Below are 21134 nucleotides of genomic sequence, written 5' to 3'. Positions count from 1 at the left end.
GTGGCCATTAGGGAAAGGAGTCCCCATGCTTGGAGAACAAGCTAGCAAATGTCAACAAGGAAGGGTGGCTTGATCCAAGCCCTTTTTCACCAAAACAGTCAGGAGCATTCAGGCTTCCATAACAGAACTGGCTTTCACTGTTCTGAGAGTGGGCATTTGTCACTGGAGTTTAGAAAATGCACACTAGCCTCACTGTAGCAAGCCTGGACCTTCATCTCTAACAGGAACAGAGGGCACAGAATTATCAAACATATTCAAGGAAAACCAAACCAGCACTATGAAGAGAGAGACCAAACTAAACAAACAAGAGAACTAATCCCTCACAGTATTCTCCCAGGATGTAGAGAGATATTTAAATTAGGCAAGAGTGCTATCCACAAATGAAGAGCTGACTGCTGTCAAAAGGATATGGCAGGGTTCTTGGAATGCAAAAAGTACAATCGCTAACTTCATACATGCATTTGGTGGATTAGCCGACTGGCCATGGCTGAAGATGGGCCTGGGCTGTAAGGTTCTCTCAAAAAGTGCAATGGGGCAAGGAGATTTTTTAAAAAGCCATAAGAGAAAAATTAGGGGGTGTAGATCAGGAGCTAAAATTCAAATATTGATCTAATAGGAATTCTCAGAAGCAAAGAACAGAGAACCTGTAGGAAAGGAAATTATCAAAGTAGCACTAGAAGAAGCAGTTTCCTTGAGCTGGAGGAAAGCTTCAACCTTTACATGTAGAGAGCAGACCAAGTGCCAAACAGGCAGAATTATAAAGGAACCATCCCTGAAGGCATCAGCATGTTGAACTCCAAGAGTAATTTTTAAAAAGTCCAAATCTTCCAGAGAGATAAGGAATAGTAACCTGGTGTTAAACACTTCAGCTGGAAAGTGAAAAGAGTAGTGCAATGTCTTCAAAATTCTGAGGGAAGATTACTTTGAAATTTGAATTCTATGCCTGTACTAGTCAGGGTCCAACCAAGAAAAGAGAAACCTGTAGCTGCATCCCGGGGGAGCCCCAAGCAGGAAGGTTTTCTATTTCTTCTGCCTTCTGACCTCTTACCAGTGCCTCCTATTGGCAGGACCTACCAGAAAGGCAGCTGGGAAATGTTTGCAGTCTCCCAGCCTCAGTGGTATAGAGCTGAGTTCAAAAGGGTGGGTTTAGTGCTGAGACAAGTAAATACTGCACACTGGCTAATTAATATTCAAGTGTGAGGGCAAATTAAAGGTGTTTTTGGATATGAAAGGATTTGCAAGTTTAATACTTCTTGAAATAATTGTTTGAGGTGTTCTTTGTCAGAGCAGAAAGTGACTGGATTGATGAAGGAAGGAAGATAGGGAACTGTCAGACTCTGCAAAGACCAGCGATAATGTCCCATGCCTGTGGCATCTCTTGTGATGGAGCCAGTGTCTTGGCACATGGTGGGGAGGCAGAACATCCCAGTTCCCCTGCCTGTTTGTTTCCTCCGAGAAGCTTGGTGGGCCGTGAAGGGAGAGCAGGGGAATGAATGTGTGGGAAGGTGATGTCTGAATGTGGTTTTATCAGAGGTTAAGATGGGGTGGAGGCACAAGGTCTTCCCCGGGAAAGATTTTGATCCTGACCCCAGTACCTTTCCATATCCCCTTCTAGCAAAGAAGGATGAGCTCAATATTGTGTGTGAGACTGCTTTGCTGGTAGCAGCCCCACCTGGGCCTTCTATGCCCCCCTTCTGGCCTCTGGCTCTTGACACCCTCTTTCCAGCCATCTGTCCTGGTCCTGCCCCATGCTTTCCCCTCATCACAACCTGGCTGACCAGATCTAGATCATTTGCCATTCAGTTTGCATTTTCACAGGAGATAACGGATGAAGCAAAGGAATGAAACACTGACTTTAGACTCAGTCCTTCTCAAACCATTCCAGAGAGGCCACAGTTTTTAATGCAAGCATTTCCAGGAAGGAGGATTGTGTAAAGACGAGAGAGAAATGGAGGTTGGGGGAGAGCTGGCTGGAGAAGGTGGGGATGGTGCAGGCCTTCTGGATACCACCTGATGAAAAATACCTTAAAAAGGACCTGAGAAAGCTCGTGTAGTAGAGACAAGGCACTCCCAAATGTGCCAGATACTGGTGATTGCCTACCATGACCGTTCTTTTTGTCCTCCTTACTACCTGTCTTAGTTTGCTCAGGCTACCTCGACAAAGTACCACAGACTGGGTGTCTTAAGCAGCAGGAAATAATTTTCTTATAGTTCTGGAGGCTAGAAGTCCAAGATGAAGGTGGCAGCAACTTGGCAGGGTTGGTTTCATTCTGAGCCTTGGCTCCATGGCCTGTAGATGCTGCTGTCTCCTCCCCGTGTCCTCACGTGGTCTCCCACTGTGTGTGACTGTGTCCCGATCTCCTCTTCTTATAGGGACACCAGTCGGACTGGACTAATGATCATTGGACATATGAACCACAAGGAGATACAGTTAAGCCCATAACATGAATAGAACTCCAATTTTATGCATGATGGAAATGTATCCAGCTAAACACTTAGATTCCCCAGCCTCCCTTGCAGCTACTGGTCAACAAGATGTAAGCTGGAGTTCTTGGGTGGGATTTCTGGAACGCTTCTTAGAAGAGATGCTGAATCAGCCTGGGACCCCCTGTCTGCCCTTCCTCTTTATCCTGCTTGAAACTCAAATGTACTGGCTGGAGTTCCACTGGCCATCTAAACAGCATGGGGTGATGCTCACCCTATAAGAATGGAGGAGAAAGTGTCTGGGTCCTTGGTGGCCTCATGGAGTAGCCATAGCAGCCCTGGGTGGTCTGCCTCTAGACTGATATTACAGAAGAGAAAAATAAATCCTTCTCTTGTTTAAGCACCAGTTTTCAGGCGTGTGTTACTGCAGTTGAACATAATATCTAATTGTCAGGGCAATAAGTACTTTGATTTTCCAGTCCTTGAAACGTGTTGCCTGCAGCCTGACAGGGCAATCTGTTGGGCAGGGTTTGGATGGAGGAGGACGGGGCTGGGGAAACTGCATCTCTGGCACTGATGGAAAAGAGGCAGGGAGAGATGCTTCGCACTGATGACTCTGTAGCTGAGAAATTGGCAGGCGGTGTTAGCCCCTCTGAGGATCTCGAAACAGACGGTGTTTGAAGTGGGGTGGGGATGCCATCCTGCATCTTCTAAGAAGCACCTGAGGATAAAAGCTCTGGAAGCTGAGGTGTCTGTAAAAGTGACATGCCTAGAATTACTAAATGGCTGTGAAGGCTCCTTGGGTCCTTTCTGTTCCCTCCATGTGGAGTAGAAGGCCTCTCTGCTTAGACAGATGTTGTCCTACCCTCGAGGGGTCAGTGTGACTGGCGTTTGTCTGGTGGGGTGTCACCAGTGGGGAGGGCAGGCTGTCATGGCACAGAGCATGTGGGCAAGGCTTTCCGCAGCGTCCTCTCCCCCGGCACGCACTGAACATACCAAATGAAACTGAAGCCGGGATTCGTACATGACAGCAGGGAGATAAGCAAGGAAGAAAAGGCGCGCGAGGGGGATGATGAATATTCTATTTGTGACATTTTTCCTGTATTCAGTCAAATAGAAGAAAGTGTTCAAATAACGAGCAGTCACTTTGGTGGCTAGTGTGGCAGTTCCTTGGTAACGCAGCACTTAACTCGATTCCTTCTGAGGAGAGTCAGTCTTTTGTGGGGTGCTGGGGGCAGATGAGGGGGCATATGAGTGGGAACAGGGTAGAGATTCTGGGAGAACGTTTCACACCCAAGTCTGCCCTTGACTTTTGCTGGAGGGGGTCCCTGAGCCTCTCTCATTCTGCTCTTCCAGCCCTGGAAGGGATGGAAAGGAAGCTGTCCTTAAGTGGGAAGGAGGAGGCAAATAGGGCCCTGGAGAGGGAGTTGGTTAATGAATCCTAGGGATGGGTAGACGGTGCCCAGTCCTGGTCCTGGCTTCTGGTCCTGGGACTTGCTTGCACTAAGGCACGATGGCAAGAAGGCACAAGTCCTGGCTGCGATTTGTGTTGGGTGGTTGTGTGAGGTTGGCTGAAGGAGTTGATTTGGGATGGGAGTAGAAATGAGAGGGAAGGCAAGGAAGTCAGCACTGAATGTGGTACTGAGCACACGAACACTGTGGGCAACCAGGACTCAGTCCCACAGAGGACCTCTAAGGGACAATGTAGAGCTTGCTCCGGGCTGAAGAAGCTGGGATATTAGCCACAGCTCCTTTCCATTGTTGATTGAAGGCCACTCCCAGAAATGCCAACTCTTCAGCCCTGTGAGCCGGCCCAGCATGCATCCCAAGCGTGCTCCTTGGAGCAGTCCTCAGGAGAGCAGGAATGTGTTTAGCAGGACGCCTGTGGTGTGGATCAACCAGTGCCAAGGGCATGGGTGGGGCGCTGCGCTTGGGCAATGGGCTACCTGGGTGTGTGTACAGGTCTGAGCCAAGTAAGCGCAGTCACAGTCACCTCTTTGCTCCCAGACCCATCCCTGCCATTTCTACCCAGCTCTGTCTCATGGAGAACTGCTCTCTTGTTCTCTGGCTTCCTGATACATTTGGCCAGTGGGAGGCACTGGTGGAAGTCCCAGGGCTGGAAGAAGGAAGAAGTCAGGGTATTTTTTCCCTGTTCTCTGGGCTGGATGGCACCCTTGCAGTGCTGGATCTCCTCCATAACTTCAGTTCCCTCTGATGGACCGTGGCCCCAGCTTTTGCCAGGTGGTGCCGGCTTCTGGGCTGTACTTCTACCATCTCCTCCTTTTGTCCTTCCAGCTGGAAATGTGGTTGCTTCATTGGACTTTCCCTGTTGCACCTCTACCGTTGCCATGAGAAGCACTTTCTCCAGGTAGCTGCTGCCCTTCCACTTAGGACCCAGAGTCAGACCTGACCCCAGTCTGCAATGAGGAACCACGGTAGACTAACACATGGTAGACTACCTGGGTAGATGCCCAGGTAAACCAACTATCAGGAGCTGAGCTTTCCAGTGGAGACCAAGTGAGATGAGCTGATCTAGAGATGCAAAGCAGGCATAAAGGAATGTTGTTTCCAGGTACTAAGTTTGAAGCAGTTTGTTCTACAGCAAAAGCTGACTGATACACCTATCATCTTAAGTGTCCTTTATAACAAACACTGCTGTATCTTCAGAGAAAGCTGATGCATGAGAGGATCATCTAAGGTAGTAAGAGTTTGGGGAAAGGGAAGAGGCAATAACATTTTGTTGAGGAGCTATTATGTGCTAGGCACTGTGCAAGATGCTTTTGTGTGTCACCTTGAATTCTCATGAAAACCCCGTCAGATATGTACTGTTTCCACCATTTTACAGGTGAGGAAGGTGAAGATGAGTAATGTGCATGCTCATGGCCTTGAAGTTCATAAGCTCTTCCTCTGCTGGCCACTCAGATGCCCATTTGTCCTTTGGTCCAGGTCAGTGGTCAAACCCATTCCCTGTGGCCCTAAGAACCAGGCAGCACCCACGAGCCCTCACCAAACCCTCCATTAAAGAGGGGCCAGATGGAAGCTGCTTCCCAGGGATTGGATTCACCCATTTCTGGGAATCTTTGAATGAATTAATTTTACCAAGATGTGCTCATTGTCTCTCTCTTTTAGGACATTTTATAAAATGTCCTTCAGGGACAGGTCTTCAGGCCAGGTCCACTGAGTCCTAATCCTATCCAGTGATGTCGGTATAACATCAAGTCTGTAGCTTTGTTTGATGCTTCACATTTACTGATAATGCAAATTAATTAATTTCACAAATAATTACTGCTGACCCACTTTGAGGAAGGTACCATGTGAGGAGCTGGGCATACAAGTAGTGACTCTGTGGAATCTTACTATGCTGATGGACAGTGATTGCAATGGAGTGGGGGGGGACATGATTATATGGGTGAATGTTGCAACCACCATGTTGCTCATGTGAAACCTTCCTAAGATTGTATATCAACGATGCCTTATTTAAAAAAAAATGACAGCCCATTGCCACTGTGCAGTAATACCCCCAAAGCGGCATCTCTGAAAAATGGTCTGCCAAAAGCCTGCCTCTGAATCATGTCAGGTCTTGGAAAAGTACAGATGCTTCAGTCACACCCCAGATTCACTGAATTCAAATCTGGGGGGTTGGTGTCAGAAAAGCTGCATTTTTCATATCTTCCCATTCCTCCTCTCCCCACCCTGGTCAACCTCAGACACATTAAGCTTTGAGATCTACTCTCATGATTCATTGCAGCTAGCATCTCACTCTACTATCTTCTACCTGGCATTCCAATTCCTGGAAGAAACAAATCTAGAACTTTCTCTTTAAAATCTAGAAACGCAAGTTACAAAAGGGGAAGGATATTGTTGTAGTTATTTGTTGTTGCCAAACAAACCATCCCAAAGCTTAGCGGCATTGAATAACACCTTATTATTATTTCCCATTATGCTGTGGGCCAACAGAGCTCAGCTGGGTGGTGTTTGCCTGGGGTCTCTTATGTGGTTGCTGTTAGAAGGCAGCTGGGGCTGGTTTCATCTGAAGGCTCAGCTGGGCTGGACTTTCAAGGTGGCTTCTTCACTCACATGTCTGGCACCCCAGTGTTCCTGCACATGGCCTCTCTCTCTCCAGTGGAGTAACCTGGACTTCTTTCATGGTGGCTCAGGGCTCCAAGAGGCAGGAAGCAGAAACCTCCGGTCCTTTTATGGTGAAGCATGTAACTAACAAAACTCACTTCTATGGAATTCTACTGGTTGAAGCAATCATAGGCCAGGCTAGATTCAAGAGATGGAAGAATAGACTCCACCTCTCAGTGGGGAGTGGCATGCATGGGGCTGGCTCCACAGTTTGCTGTACACAGTGCGAAATGAAGATGCAGGGCCCCTTGTTAAAAGAAAAAAAAACAGGAAAGAAGTTCCCTTAAAGGTACTAAAATATAGAGCTTTTCCTTTTTCTCCCATGGTTTCTCTCTTGATAAGGTGTTCTTACATTTGTTATTCAGGGTGGTTCTGAGTAAAGGAAAACTAAAATTATAAATTATTAACATGAATTTACCATTCATCTATATATTGTACAATGTCAATTTTAAATGCAAATATAAGAGCATTTCACTCTTACACAGAATCACTGAAATCATACAATTTGTGTTTTGTAGCTGGTACATGCATATGTATTTCAGTCTTATGGAAATGCTGCACAAAACTAACTCCAGTATTTTTTTGACTTCTTGATATGCACACATGCTGCCAACACTCTACCTTCAGCTTACTGTGGATTAAGGAAGGATTGAAAGGACAAGGAGCTATGGGTTGCTCCATCTTCCCCTTTCCTTCTATGTCACCACTTTTGGTGTAAGGGGCTGGCTAATAGAGGGAAGTAACAAGAAAGAATATGATACATTCCTTGGACATTTGTGTTTCTTCAAATGCCATTGCTTTCTTTCTGCATTTGGAGCAAGTACTGTTTCAAATGGAAAGCATGGCCTCTTTGGACTGCCAGCTCCTCCATTTACTCAGTTGTAGACATCACACACTTACCTTGTTCTTGCTCTGAAACTTGCTGAATCCCATGCATTGTGGGTTCCCCAGAATTCTGGACTCATGGGGCGTTATGAATATCAATGCTAACAGGGCAAACAAGAAATGGTAGACACACATACTGTGTGTATCTCCTCCACTCACACACATATTCTATTGTCTCATCAGACTTCACTTACAAAGCTCACATTCAAACATAACATTATTAAGAATTTCAAGCTGGTGACAGCAGAGCATTAAACCAAGCACAAGGCCATTCTGATCATGGGTCCCTGTTTGACTGCTCAAATTGCATGCCCATGAAGTTGACCCTGGGCATATACATACACAGCAGTGTGCTGGTAAATGTTTAACAACTGGATGTCTGAAGAAAACAAAAAGCCCCTACTGGTAACATTTACCATCATAGCTGATTTCAAGCTATCAACATGATGTCATGCAATATGGAGTTGGGAAGAGATGTGCACAATTGCTCTGGAGCATTTGTCTGAGCCAGCTCCAGAACATGGAGGTGGGGGTGATGGGGGGAGTAAGGGGCAGGGCTGGGCTGGGCTCTAGAACAGGTGGGAAGGAATTGATGGCGGCTATCTTTGGAGACAAGCTAGCACATATACAGTGACTAAAAAAAGCGAGATACATATATGTGTGTGTGTGTGTGTGTGTGTGTGTGTGTATGCATATGTGTAGACTGAAAAAAGACTGAAAAGATATATAGTAAAATGTTAACTATGGTTATTTTTTGGTTGTAGGATTAGAGGTGATATTAATAAAATAATTATTTTTGCTTATCTGTCATATCCACATTTTCTAAAACAGATATGCATTACTTTCATAGTGAAAAGTGGTAAAAAAAATCCACGAAATGTTCTGAAAAACTTAGCACAATCTTTAAAGCATAGGTTTTGGTCGTGCAAGTCTGTAATAGTTGCTACATGCCATGAATAATTTACAAATTAAATTGATTTTAAAGCACAGCTAAAATAAATTTGATAAGATGGGGCACAGTTATGTTCTTTCTTATCATTCACATTTGTACATTTTATAGTCAATGAAGAGTGACAGCCAGTATTTAGAATTCCAGCAAAGAGCAACCATAACTGTTTGTCACCTGCTCAGCATCTAAACAATGGCCTGACTGTTCACCTGCCCGGCCTGGAACCAGAGTCCACACTAAATAACCCAGTTTATGACCGCCCAGGCAGAAAGGAGGAGAGGACAGTCTCTTTGGAGAACTGATGAGAGCAGTAAGGAGGGTTGAAATATCTCAGCCAGACACTGGGGAGGAGAGAGTGAAGGGGAAATCAGTGTGTATCAAAATCTCACATCAAGACCATGAAATAAAGTTTCATAAAGATGAGGAGACAGGGAAACATTTCAGGCCAGGAGCTGGGGAAGGAGAAGCAAAGCAATGAGAGTGGGAGGGAAGGAAAAAGGAAGGGACTCAAATGACAAATCCCAGAGAGACCCTTGGGAGTGACTAGGTCTGTAATGAGTCTGTGGCCATGTGAACGTCTGATGATCACAGGATGGCTCAGAGAGATGCCTAATTATTTTGGGGGTGGATGGGGAAGTGGGGGCATTCTCATCAATGAACTGTGGTCAACGAGGATCCTAGCTGGATGCCTCTCTCCAGAGGAGAGTTCCCGGAGGAAGCCTCTCAGCAGCACAAGGTTTCAGCTCTCGTTTGTGGAAAGGGAGGAAGATCAAGAATCTGTTTGGCTCATCTAAGCAGTATGCGGTGAAGCACCAGGGACTCTGCCTTGTTTCTCAAATTAACGTGCATTCGGATCACCTGGAGAGCTGGTTAAAATGCAGATCCGGATTCAACAGGGTTGGGCTGGGGCCAGAGAATCTGCATTTCTTAAAGATTCGCTGGTGATGCTGAAGCTGCTGGTATGTGGACCACAGTTAGCAGCTGAGCTGAGCTGGGTCACAGTGGCTAGATAGGACAGTTTTCTCCTCCATGGTCCGGCTCTACTGGACCTCGGGCCCTGTGGAGGGTGTCCCCCAGTGCTCTTGGCTTTTGCAGAGGCCCTGCCAGCGTTCGGGAGGGCGGAGCCAGGGCAATTTCCCCACATCCCTTCTTCCTGTTGGGGTATTTAGTTTCTCTCTTGCCTGCTCTCCACTTTGCTTCCCTCCACCTTTCCTTCTCTGCAGGCCTTCCTCTTTGCAACAGCCTCGTCATTATTGCAGGAGATTTATTTTTAGAGTCAAGGCCACAGAGTTGCAGATTCGGCAAGGCCTAAAACAAATCGACAAACGGAAAACGTTTGTCTTTGAAGCGGTGTGAATGAGGGGCCTGCTAGCCAGGCTTGTCAAGAAGCTCTTATCTCGGCTTGTTTTCTGAGTCGCCCACGTGGGCTGCCTCTTTTCCCCTCCCAGAGCCGAAAGGAGAGCAAAACACAAGAGGCCACTGATACCTCATAATCTTTCCCCTGTGATATCTTGCCAAGCCCCACTTTAAGCTGACCACTAAACAGAGGTGGAGGGTTCCAGAGAAGGGGCAAATAGAAACAAGATCAAGTTGGACTGTGTCTGTGCCCCAAGTCCCAAGTGAAGGGATCAGGGTCAAAAAGTAATGCTCAGAAAAATGAGTAAGTAGGAGGAAGTGAGGTTGGAGATGCAAATGAGGGCGGTTGTGAGAATTTTCTTTCATTTTCACTGAGCTCCTAAGTGGGGACTCAGTGAAGAACATGGAAGAATCGGCCCTGCTGGGTGAAAGCAATTATCTAAGAGCCTTTCCAAGCCCAATCCTTGGGAACTGCAAGGTGAATGAGACCAAACAGTGGCTCAGCTGTCTCTTCTTCAGCCTCCTAGAGGCCCCACTAGCAAAGTTATCCCTGATTTCTTCCTAGGGTTTCTGGGCCAGGTCTCCCCAGCTCCATCGCTGTGCCCATTGTAGGTGGTAATTCCTTACTGTTGGGCTCTTTAAGACCAGAGAGACCCTAGGGACCAGATCAAGACCTCTTTTTCATTCCCAGGGCCTCCTATGTGCCAGGCAGTGCCCTATGCAGCCTGATAGTAGGAAAAAGCATCTTAGGCTAGCATTTATTGAATGCTACTATGTACTGAGTACTATGCTAAGTGTTTATATGTGAATTTAATCAGCTCTCTTGATGTTCACAACAATGCTCTCAGGTGAGTATTATACCCATTTTATAGAGGAAGGAACAGAGGCCCAGGTGAGGTTAGAATGGATGCATTCTTATTTATGGAGTCCCAACTGTGTGTCCCCAACTCAAGATTCTGAGATTCTGGTTTTCAGATTGCCTGTCTTTGTGGTCCAGGACTGGGACTCCCACAGGTCAGTGGCTGGGTAGGTGAGGGGTTCATGGGTGGTTGATGAGGTATGTGGGAGGGGGTGGGAAACAGTTTTAAATGCTTTCCACTTTAGAGTCTGAGCCTGCTACCTTGGAAAACACCCCCTTGTCCCCCACTGACCCATGTCCAGTTTCCTTGGTTTTGTATGAATAGGTAATTACTCCTGAAATTATATCATGGAGCAAGTGGAGGGTCCCAGGTCTGCTCCTTAAACCAGTATTTCCTGAGTACCTACTGTGTTCCAGGCTCAGTTCTGGGCATGGGAGATGAGAGATGAACAAAGCAGAGAGGGCCCCTCTCCTTAGGATGCTTCCACCCAAGTGGAGGCCAAGCAACAAACAATTAAATGAATGAATGTCTCATGTAACTTACATGGAGAGGAGTCATGTTGGGTAAGGAGCGGGGGTGGGGGGCTATTTCAGCCCAGGTGGTCAGGGAAGGCTTTGAAGTAGAGAGCCAGACAAGGTGAGGCAGATGGCGGACAGGGAGGGGCAGTCAGGGATGGGAAAAGCAAGTGCAAGAGCCCGGAGGCAGGGCCAAGCTTGGAGGGTTCAGCAAACAGGCTGGCATGGCTGGAACACAAGGTGCCCAGTGTGGAGGGAGGGGGAGGTGGGGCCTGATTGGTAGGCAGGGCTAGATCAGGAGGGTTTTGTGGGCTATAGTGAGGAGCTAGAATGATTTTCTTGAGTAGTGGGCCACAATCTGGGTAAGTAAGCATCACTTACCCAGAGAATGTGTAAGAAGTGCCCACTCCAGCCCCTCCCCAGCTATGGGGAAGCTAGGGTCTATGGGCAGGGCGAAAGCATAATGAGCCACACTGGTGATTCCTGAGTGGAGGGTCCTGGACTGCACTTTGAGGAGCTTGGCTGTAAGCCCTGGTCCCTGGCAGAGAGGTGACTGCTAATGCTGTGCCCAGAGCGTCCTCAGTGTTTTTGCTTGAGGGCACTCTGAGATTGGCTGCCTGCAGTGGGGGTGAATCTCAACCAATGACCATCAAAGACTTGATGCATGAATACTGAGCTTCCTTACCCCTTGGTGGGCCAATTCAGAGGTGTGTTTCTCATGGTCGGTCAGAGGTACCCAGGGGAACTGAGCCCCGGTTGCCCACAGTGTGAACCAGCTCATGAACTCACTCTTTATTGCCTTTCCTCCTCTCTCCATATCACTTCCTCATTTCCCTACTAGTGCTTTCTGGGCTCAGCTCCCAGATAAACCATCTACACTGGAATTCTTGTCTCTGGGTTTGCCTTTGGAAACCCAAATTGGGACACTGGGTCTGCATGATAAGCAGGAAGCCCTCATCTAATTGTCCCTCTCTCACAAGTGATTGCACAAACCAGTTGTCCAGACATCTTGTAGGTAAAAGATGGGGGACACTAGCTGGGGAAGGGACAGAAATAGCAGTTGGGAGAGCCACAGGCCAACATGGCCCCACCAGAGTTCTGCAAGAGGAGAGCTGGCACTGCCAGCACCATTGCATTCTGTACAAGGACCACTGCAGTCCTTGGAAACATGGGCACAAAGAAGGGAGAACAGGTTTGCAGAGTGAACTGAATATATAATGTCATCTATAGGAGAGGCGGGATGTGGTCTTTTTGCTTCACTGAAGTAAAGCCAGGCTTGGCATCTAGTAAATGTGCAATAATATTTGTTGAATGACTGAATGAAGCAAAGAAAGGGGCAAAAACTATGGGGTCCTATAGAATGGGAAGCTATTGATGATCTCCACTCCTTCATCCAGCTCTTCCTGAATCTCCTTGGCCAACATCCTTTTGGATTTGTCAAAGCATCTGGCATCCTTTTGGTCCTCTCCATCCAATATTTTCCTATTCCACTTAAGCTGGTTTGTCATTTGCATCCAAAAGAACTTTTACCAAAACAATAGTGTAACATTAATGACCGTGGCAATGCCAACACTCTGTTCTCACCACATCTATTTTCTGAGTCCATAGCTCGATACATTTCCCAGCCTTCCTTGAAGTTCGTTTGGGGCCATGTAACTGAGTTCTAGCCTGTGGAATGTGGGTAGAAATGAGGTGCTTGAATCATAAGAATCTCCCACTCAGGATCATTCATTTTGTTTTGCTGTTCCAGTTCGACTTTGGAAGCCACATACTGAAGTTGGCAGTGCTATTTTCCAGAAGATGGAGTGAGTCTGGGTCTCTGAATCACCATGTGGAATTGCCAACATTGGAATGTGACCTGAGTGAGAAATAAGACGTTCATACATTCTGTTAAGCCATGGAGATTTGGGGGCTGTTTCTTACAGCTCCTTGCCTGTCTCGACTGAGGGAAGGACCTTGTACTCAGGCATGGCTCTTCACCTGAAAGGCAGTGGGGAAGATTCCTTGAGCAAAGGAGCAGCCTCTAAACTGGAAGCATCTTGGAGGTACTGTCTCTGATGCTGATGGGAAATGGAAGGCCTCTACTGTTTACCCCACACTTCTAGAATTCCTCAGGGGGTCTTTGAAAGTAAAAACAAACACGAATTCCACACAGGCCCTCCACTTGTGCCAGTTACAGAGAAGCCACTGTGAACAGAGCCCCCTGGAAGTGGGCAGCCAAAGTGGTTCTGATTTTCCCACTTAATCAAATGGTGATTTTGAATAAGAACGAATTTGCAGTTTTATTTTTCACTGATCTGAGACAGATGGTTATGATGCCACAATCTTACATTATTTATAAGTCTATGCGATGGTGGGAAAAGGACTGGCCCGGCGGTTAGAGGTCAGCGCTACATGGCAGGTCGTCCTGCCTTTCCTAGCTTGCATCCTGGTTTGTAAAGTGGATGGAGGGGGATGTGTGGAATAGACAATTTTTTGAGATGTCTTTCAGGGATAATAGCCTAGAATTCAGCATCTCCCTGCCTAGCAGAAGGAGGGTAGCTGCATTCTGAAAATGAAATGAAAACAGTGATGTGGCCTGTGCTCAGTGATTGAAACCTTCAGGTTGCTTTTCTCGTCCTCCCTGAGGCTGAGAAGCAGGCAAGCAGACAAGCAGTAAGCTATCTGGAGGCCTGCCTTTCAGGTTCCCCAGGTTCTTGGGGGCCAGCATGGCCCAAGGGCAGGGTTGCCGCAGGAGAAGGAAGAAGGCTGCGCCAAGCATCAAGCTGCTGTGTCTGTAACCCAGACTGACCATTGCTGTGGAAGGCCAAACCAGTGAGGCCTGGCACAAGGCCAGAGCTGTCACTGTCTGGGCATCTGAGCCCAGGGAGCCCCTGAGGTCAGTTGTCTCCCCAGAGTGGAGAGAAGCCAGTTCGCACTGTCTCAGCTGCCAGTTGCTGCCAAGTGACAGTAAAGAATACAAGGTACCAAAGACGGCCCACGTTGCCCACATCCGCTCCTTCAACTGAAACTGGGGCCAAGAGGGGTCCTGACACACAGAACTTGCCATCAATGAACCCCAGCAGGGGTTTTAACCTTTTTTTTTTCTGATTCTGTGCCCCTTTGGCATCTGGTGAAGCCTATGGAGCCCTTCTCAGAATAATGTCTTTAAATGCATAAAATAGGATTACAGAGGAAACCAGTTCTGTTGAAATGCAGTTATCCAAAGATTTAAAAACAACTTGGTGATGCAGTAATATACATGCTTCTTTATCGATGCACTCAACCACAGGATTTAGTGGCAGATCTAGTACCTACTATCATTTCAACCTAGTGAGTGTAAGCCATCTTTAGAGGTACCAGCAGCAACTGCGATGTGCTGTACAGAAAGCTGGGGTTTCCACCGGTGACAGTCACAGGGACAGCTGATGATACCTACTATGGCTTGCTGCTTACATGTCGTAGTGGAAGGAAGTGCTCAATTTCAGTTAGAGGTTGGTAAAACTGAAGATGTAATTTTTCTTTTCCTATTCAAGTTCATGGACTCATAAATGCTACACACAGACCCCCTGGTCTGGTAGGGAATGGCTGCTGGGGGACAAGGAGTGTGAGAGGCTGTGGCTAGGGAGATAGGTAGGGCTGTGGGGCACTTTTCCCCTCATCTGTGAGCAGGGCAGGTAGGATGGATGGGGGTTGGCTAATCGGGGGCGAAGTGCTGTCTCCCCTCCCCCTGCCTGTGGTAAGCATAGCTAATTGATGGAGGCTCGACTCCCTGCAGAGCCCAGAGACTGGCAGAAGGCTTCTCAGCCCAGTGCTTCAGGCAGCCATCACTAAACGATCGGAGCTGGCACCAAAATGAAACCGATTTGCCATTCCAGGGCTGGAAGCTGTCTAAGGTCCATTTCAGCTCTGACATGATATGATTAGCCATGATTAAAACATGGTCCCTGCCCTCAAGGAACTTCTGAACGGGTGAGCATCTTAAAGGTTGGTGCTGAGCAAGGTCGGGTGGGGGGCGCATCTCTCCACAGTTCCTCACCAGGCATTCAGTCATTTCACAGTCAGGGCATTGATTTTACTTTTCGACTTGTAATTTCCACCTCCTGGATTCCATTATCACTCGCTCAATATCCGACAACTCGCCATTTCTCTGGCCACCGCTCTGAGACTCATGCATTGCTGAGCATAAGCAGAAGACATTGCCTAAAACGCATTACTACCTGGAAGTAATGATTGGGTTTTACACGGCCAAGACCTTGATGGTTCTATATATAAGCAATCATTCACTTTCTTCCTTCCCAGTCACGCGCACTCCGCAGAAGGAACCCAGAATTAACCCCCTGTGCTCAAGTCTCCAAGCCAGGTACTCCAGCTTCTGCCATCCAAGCTCCTTTCCTTTTGTGTGAAACACCCCACAGCTGGAGGCTGCTGCTTCTGCTGGCTGTTTCAGACATGCTGCCATTAACAGATTCTTTGGAAAAACACCCAAATCTGCCCATCCGTGGCTGCTGGAAGCATTTCTTTATTAACACAATGAGGAGGTACAACGTAGTGGCAAACGTTTTAGGCCAGTGGTTCTCCACGTGTGGACCACAGCCCCACAGCATCAGCAGCACACGGAAGCTTGTTAGAAAAGCAAATTCTCCTTGCGATGATACAGATTTCATTTCGTTTGGGTGATTGTGGAGATTATTTCACAATGTAGACATATATCAAAACATCAAGTGGAACCCCTGATATATATACAATTTTTTGTCAGCTATATTGCACTAAAGATGGGGGGATAAAAAGAAAAGCTAATTCTTGGCCCCAGGTAGACCCACTAATCAGAAACTCAGGGGGTGGGGCTGGAGCCCCCAGGGCCTCCAAGGGATTCTGATGCCCTATAGGTGGAGAGCCACTGCTTTAGGGTAAGACTTAGATTGGCACCCAACTTGACAACACCTGGACCTAACTGTTTACCTTGATGAGCCTCAGTAGCCTCCTCTGTAAAATGGGAGCAATAATGCTCACATCCCTTGCCTGACAAATGGAATGACTCAAACAGTGAAGGTGAGAACAGCTTGCAAAGCCAAGACAGGGCCCGCTATTATTACTGTTAATCGCTCTTTTGCATGTTTGTGGATGGGGGGAAAATTAGGAATAAGGGGGATTTCTTTTAAGCTGAGGGTGTTGAACTCCACCCCATTGGAGGAACAAAGGGGTCATTGCTTTCCACAGTGGGGAGTCTCTGGGGCTCAGCCCCAGGGCTTGCCTGACTGAAGCCTTGTCACCACCCCCCACTGACTGGCTTCCTGGGGACTTGACTCCCCCACCTGAAAGTCACAGGCTTTTGAATTCCCCTCAGGCCTTTCTTCAGCTACTCTGGTTAACAAAGTTTCTAATTCCAGGTCAATTAAAATTCCTGGGTCTGAGCCACCCTGGGGGCAGGGGGATGACTGGGCTGCAGCCCTGGCAGTGGAGACCAAGTGACGGAACCAGCAGGGCTGTTTTCACAGGCAGCTGCTTCCCCTCAGGGTAAAAAAGCAACGATGGGAAAGCTGGGCTCTGAGCAGGTAAGCCGGCAGCCGGGTGAGTTCACCATCCCAGTTGACTGACCTCAGGTCAGACCAAACGGAATGCAGGGGAGGGAAGAGCTGGCAGGGAAGCCCCAGGAGCCCAGTGAGGCGTCTCCCCACTGAACCAGGCTTAGACTCGCGGGTAATCCTCTCTCTTGGCAGGACCAGAATGAATACCCATCTCATCCTTCCTCACCTGCCGGAGGAGATCTGAGGCCCCAGCGAGACCCAGGTGCTTTACTTAGAGAGACTTAGATATACTTAGGGTACCGTTCAGTCTTCCCGACAACCCTATGAAGTGGTACCATTATTACCCCTATTTTACAGATGAGGAAGCTGAGGCCCGAGTATTCTGCCCATGTGACAGAGCTGGGGTTCAAACCAGCCATCCGGCTGCAGAGCCCATGCCCTCAACTGTGATGTTAAATGATATCCCCTCCCTGGAAGGACCTCGGGGACAGGAAGAAACGAATGTCACCTAAGCCATCAGAGGGATTTTGTGATTTGTTAGAAGCTAGAATATTTTCCTCTGAAGAATCTCATCTTAAAACCATGTTCTGCTCTGAGGAAGGACTTCTTAAGTTTGGATGTGATAGAAGGAATCTGAAAATAGAAAATAAATGTTACCTGCACAGATAATCAAACATACTTAACACAAAGACAAAAAACCTAAATCACAGTTCAGTCAAATTATAACAAGAAGCCAGATTATGGGCAAATAATATGATTGATAAAGTAATTTTAATGAAAGAGCTCATCCAAATTGGTAAGAAAATATTAATAAATGACCAAAATACCAAGTAACTAAAAAGGGGAAATGTATATAAACTTTTACATTCTTACATTATGTCAACAAATATAAACTTTTTAAACAATTTTTGTGCAGTTACCAAAAACATTTAAAACGTTGTAGTGATAGCCAGTGCTTTAGAGGCCAAAAGCATAAAACCTCTGTACACACGTATGTGGCTTGTGGTGGTCTAAAAAGGTGTAGCAACAATAACTTCTGTCCTCTTTGTCTTGGTTATCTTAATCCTGGGAATTTATCCAAAAGAAAGAAAAAAGTAGATAAATTAGCTGATACCATATGCCCCTCCTCTTCCATCTGTGGGCTGCTTACAAAGGCCACTGCTCCTAGCCACCTCATTGTCCCCACACTCCAGACCTTCGAAGTCATCTAGTGGCTCTGACAGCTGGATCAAGGGGACAGAGGCCCAGTGTGTTCCGGAGTCCCCTGTCCTATTGACCTCAGTTTACTCTTGTGTACTGGTTTAATCCCAGGGCTATTCATTCTGGGAATGATTGACATCTTAAAAAAAATATGTGGGCCAGTAAGCACATGTAAAGATGCCCAATGTCACTGGTTGTTAGGGAAATGTAAATCGAAACCACCAGGAGATAACTCTTCAACCCAAGGAGGACTATAATTTTTTTTAAAAAAGGAAAATAACAAGTATTGGCGAGGGTGTGGGGAAATTGGAATCTTCCTACATTGCTTGTGAGAATGTAAATGGTGTAGCTGCTGTCAAACAGTTTGGCAGTTCCTCAAAAAGTTAAACACAGAGTTGCCATAAGACTAGCAATTACACTCTTAGGCATACGCCCAAGGGAATCGAAAACATACGTCTACACAAAAATGGGTATGTGAATGTTCATAGCAGCACTATTCATAAGAGCCCCAAAATGGAAAAAAGCCCAAATGTCAATCAGCTGATGAATTGGAAAAACAAATGTGGTCTATCCATGCAATGGAATATTATTCAGCTATAGAAAGGAACAAAGTACAGACACACGCTACAACATGGATGAGCCTTGAAGACATTACGCTAAATGAAAGAAGCCAGACACAAAAGAACACATATTGTATGATTGCATTTGTATGAAATCTCTAGAATAGGCATATCTACAGAGACAGAAAGTAAATTAGTGGCTGGCAGAGGTTTGGTGGAAGAGAGTCAAGGGAGTGGCTGCTTAATGGGCACAGACTTCTTTTGGGTGATAAAATGTTCTAGAATTAAATGATGGTGATGGTTGCACAACACTGTAAATATCCTTAATGCCACTGAATTGTACACTCTAAGCTGCTTCAAATGGTGAATTTTAGGTTATGTGAATTTATCTCAATTAAAAAAATATGGCCAACTACCCTGTGTGGACCAGGTACTGTGATAGGAAGGCCACCCTGTTACTTCAAAGTTTTAGACTAAGCCTTTGGGGATTGAGGTAGGTATTAATACCCTCGTTGTACACACTGAGGCATCCAGCAACCTGTCCCCTGCCCAAGGTCACACATATTTGGGGATCAGATCCAGGTCTTCACTCCCAAGATGTGGGGCCCCTCTGAGAGGGTTTCCACCTACCTACCCTATGTGACATTGGGGATTCTCAAGGGTGTCGCCATTCTGAACCCATTCAAGTGGCACACACTAGTGCATGTGTGTGTGTGTATGTGTGTGCATGTATGCATGCACTGGGGTGGCTTTTTCTATCCAAATGTCTTCCATCCCAACTCCAGACAGGTTGACCTCATCACAGACCAGCTGGTGGCCCTTGAGGATTCCAGTGTCAGGTGTTAGGTGAGGGGCAGTTGTGCAGGGAACCCAGTAAGGCTTGGGATTCACATAGGACTGTGGTCAACTTCTGCAGCAGATGCTCCTGGTGGCCCACCCAAATTCTCTTGATATTCACTAGTCCAGAATGTTTTCCCGAGGGCATGAGAGACTCCCCTCTAAGGGCTTTGCAGCAATGCCCCTGGGAGCAGTGATGGAGGGGAACTAAAGGATAAATACCCCAGCTTTCTCACACCCCAGGTGGCATAATATTGAGGTATCTTTTACAGGGTCTTTGGGAGAAGTCCTGGGGGATTGACCTCTGGTGTGTCACTTGGTGACTTGCTTGATAACACCTCCCTTCCCCACCTCACTTCCTCACTCCCAAATCAGTCGCCTGACCCAAAATCCTTGTCTCAAGCATTGCTTCTGGAAAAGCCCAGCCTCAGACAACTTTCCTTGGGCATTCTTGCTGTATGACCGCATCCAAGTTCCTCAACCTCCTAAAGCCTCTCCAGGGTGAACTGGCTGACCCAGGGGAGGAGCTCAATTATGCCTAGATTATTAATCTGACCAGGAAAGATTTAGGAGAAGGGTCAGTTACTGTATAGTCCATTCTTACACCTCTGAGGGATTCAGCACAAGCCATCCTGAGATAGCAGTGGGGAATTTTCCAACCTAAATCTGACCCCTCAGAGCCAGGAGCCTGCTGTAATCTAGAAAATTTAGCTGGAAGGGATGTCTCCCCTCCCCTCCCCCCACTGTCCCAACCCCCAGGGCAACTTCTTGTTCAGTCCAGGGAGTAGGTGAGGGGTTATGGGTGGGATGTGGGTATCAGGAGTGACTGCGGGGTGATTTTGGACTGGCTTTGCTGGGGCTCCTGTTGGGCTCTCCAGAATGCTCCAGAACAAAGATGACAGGTCTGGAGGCTGTGGCTGGACCCCCAGTGTAGCAGACGGCCTCCCTTGGCTAGGGTGACACCAAGCAGGCCTTGGAGCGGGCGCCACCTCCCTCTTCCTTCATCTCCAGCCCACAGCAGGCCTGGCTGTGGGCTTGTTCCTTTCAGTTCTGTGTACTTGGCCTTTGTACACACAGCTGAGTGACCTTCTTTGCAGTGTGTGTGCTTGTGGTGGGAGGGGGCTTGTCTGTAAATGAGAAAGAAGCAAATAAAATACCTCAGGAGGGTGGGTCCCTGCTCTGTACGCTTAGGCTGCCAGGCTGGCGCCTGCCATAGCCCATGGAGGAGCAGGGCTGTCTGGAGGGTGAGGGCGGAGGGTGTCTCTGTGTCCGTGACCTGGGCCTCTAGGCCTTTGGGTGACTCTCCTGGGTGTCTGGCTGGTTTTGGCGAGCTCTGTAGCTGCTGAGGCTGCCTGGGCTGCCCAGGGCTGCCTCCTGCCTCTCTGCTGCATTCTTTTTCTCAGACAAACAGATTCCTTTGCTCACTGGAATAGCCGAGCGGAAGGAGCAGCTGTGAAAACAAACGCACAGCAGCTGACTGGAGGGCTGCTGGCTGTTTTCTGGGGTCTGCCTGGGCCCAGAGCTCCCCAGCCGCAGTGGGTGCCCTGGCTTGAACCCAGGAAGGGGAGTGTGGGCCTACCCTTTTGCTGCCTGGGAGTGGGCCAGCCCTGCTCCCTGGCTTTTCTGCACAAAGGCAGTCCTCAGGCCGCTCTTGACAGGCCTGGTTTGCTCTCCAAGCCCCTGACTGTCTGTGTCTGTCTCCAGCGAAACCTGGAGAGAAAATATTTAGAAAAAAGCCTCTTCTAAGTAGAGTCAGCTCTTGGGGCATTGGGAGTGGTCCAGGGCCTCCTGATAGGGAACAAAGCCTCCCAGCACTAGGTTTGGGACTGTCTATACATTTAATTGACCCCTGTATTAGTGAGCTTGGACTGTCATAATGAGGACCAGAGCCAGTGTGGCTTAAACAGCAGAGT

At 47.5% G+C, this 21134-nt stretch overlaps 1 long non-coding RNA gene across 2 annotated transcripts in view; it reads left to right on the top strand.

Moving 5' to 3' along the window:
- The window catches only part of LOC140847391 (uncharacterized), a 46280-nt gene extending 28872 nt beyond the window's left edge, over positions 1-17408 (top strand). The window contains exons 3-8 of one of the 2 annotated variants that reach the window (XR_012127375.1): positions 5270-5370; positions 12868-13162; positions 14975-15068; positions 16487-16651; positions 16817-16886; positions 16982-17408. This is a non-coding gene — a long non-coding RNA (uncharacterized lncRNA). The remainder of the gene's footprint in view (positions 1-5269; positions 5371-12867; positions 13163-14974; positions 15069-16486; positions 16652-16816; positions 16887-16981) is intronic. The other variant, XR_012127374.1, reaches the window with a different exon arrangement.
- The last annotated feature ends 3726 nt before the right edge of the window (positions 17409-21134 follow it).

This window comes from Manis javanica, chromosome X, assembly GCF_040802235.1.
Source record: "Manis javanica isolate MJ-LG chromosome X, MJ_LKY, whole genome shotgun sequence".
In the NCBI taxonomy this organism is placed as follows: Eukaryota; Metazoa; Chordata; class Mammalia; order Pholidota; family Manidae; genus Manis; species Manis javanica.
The sequence above is the reverse complement of the archived record's forward strand: the minus strand, read 5'-3'. Positions and strand labels throughout refer to the sequence as shown.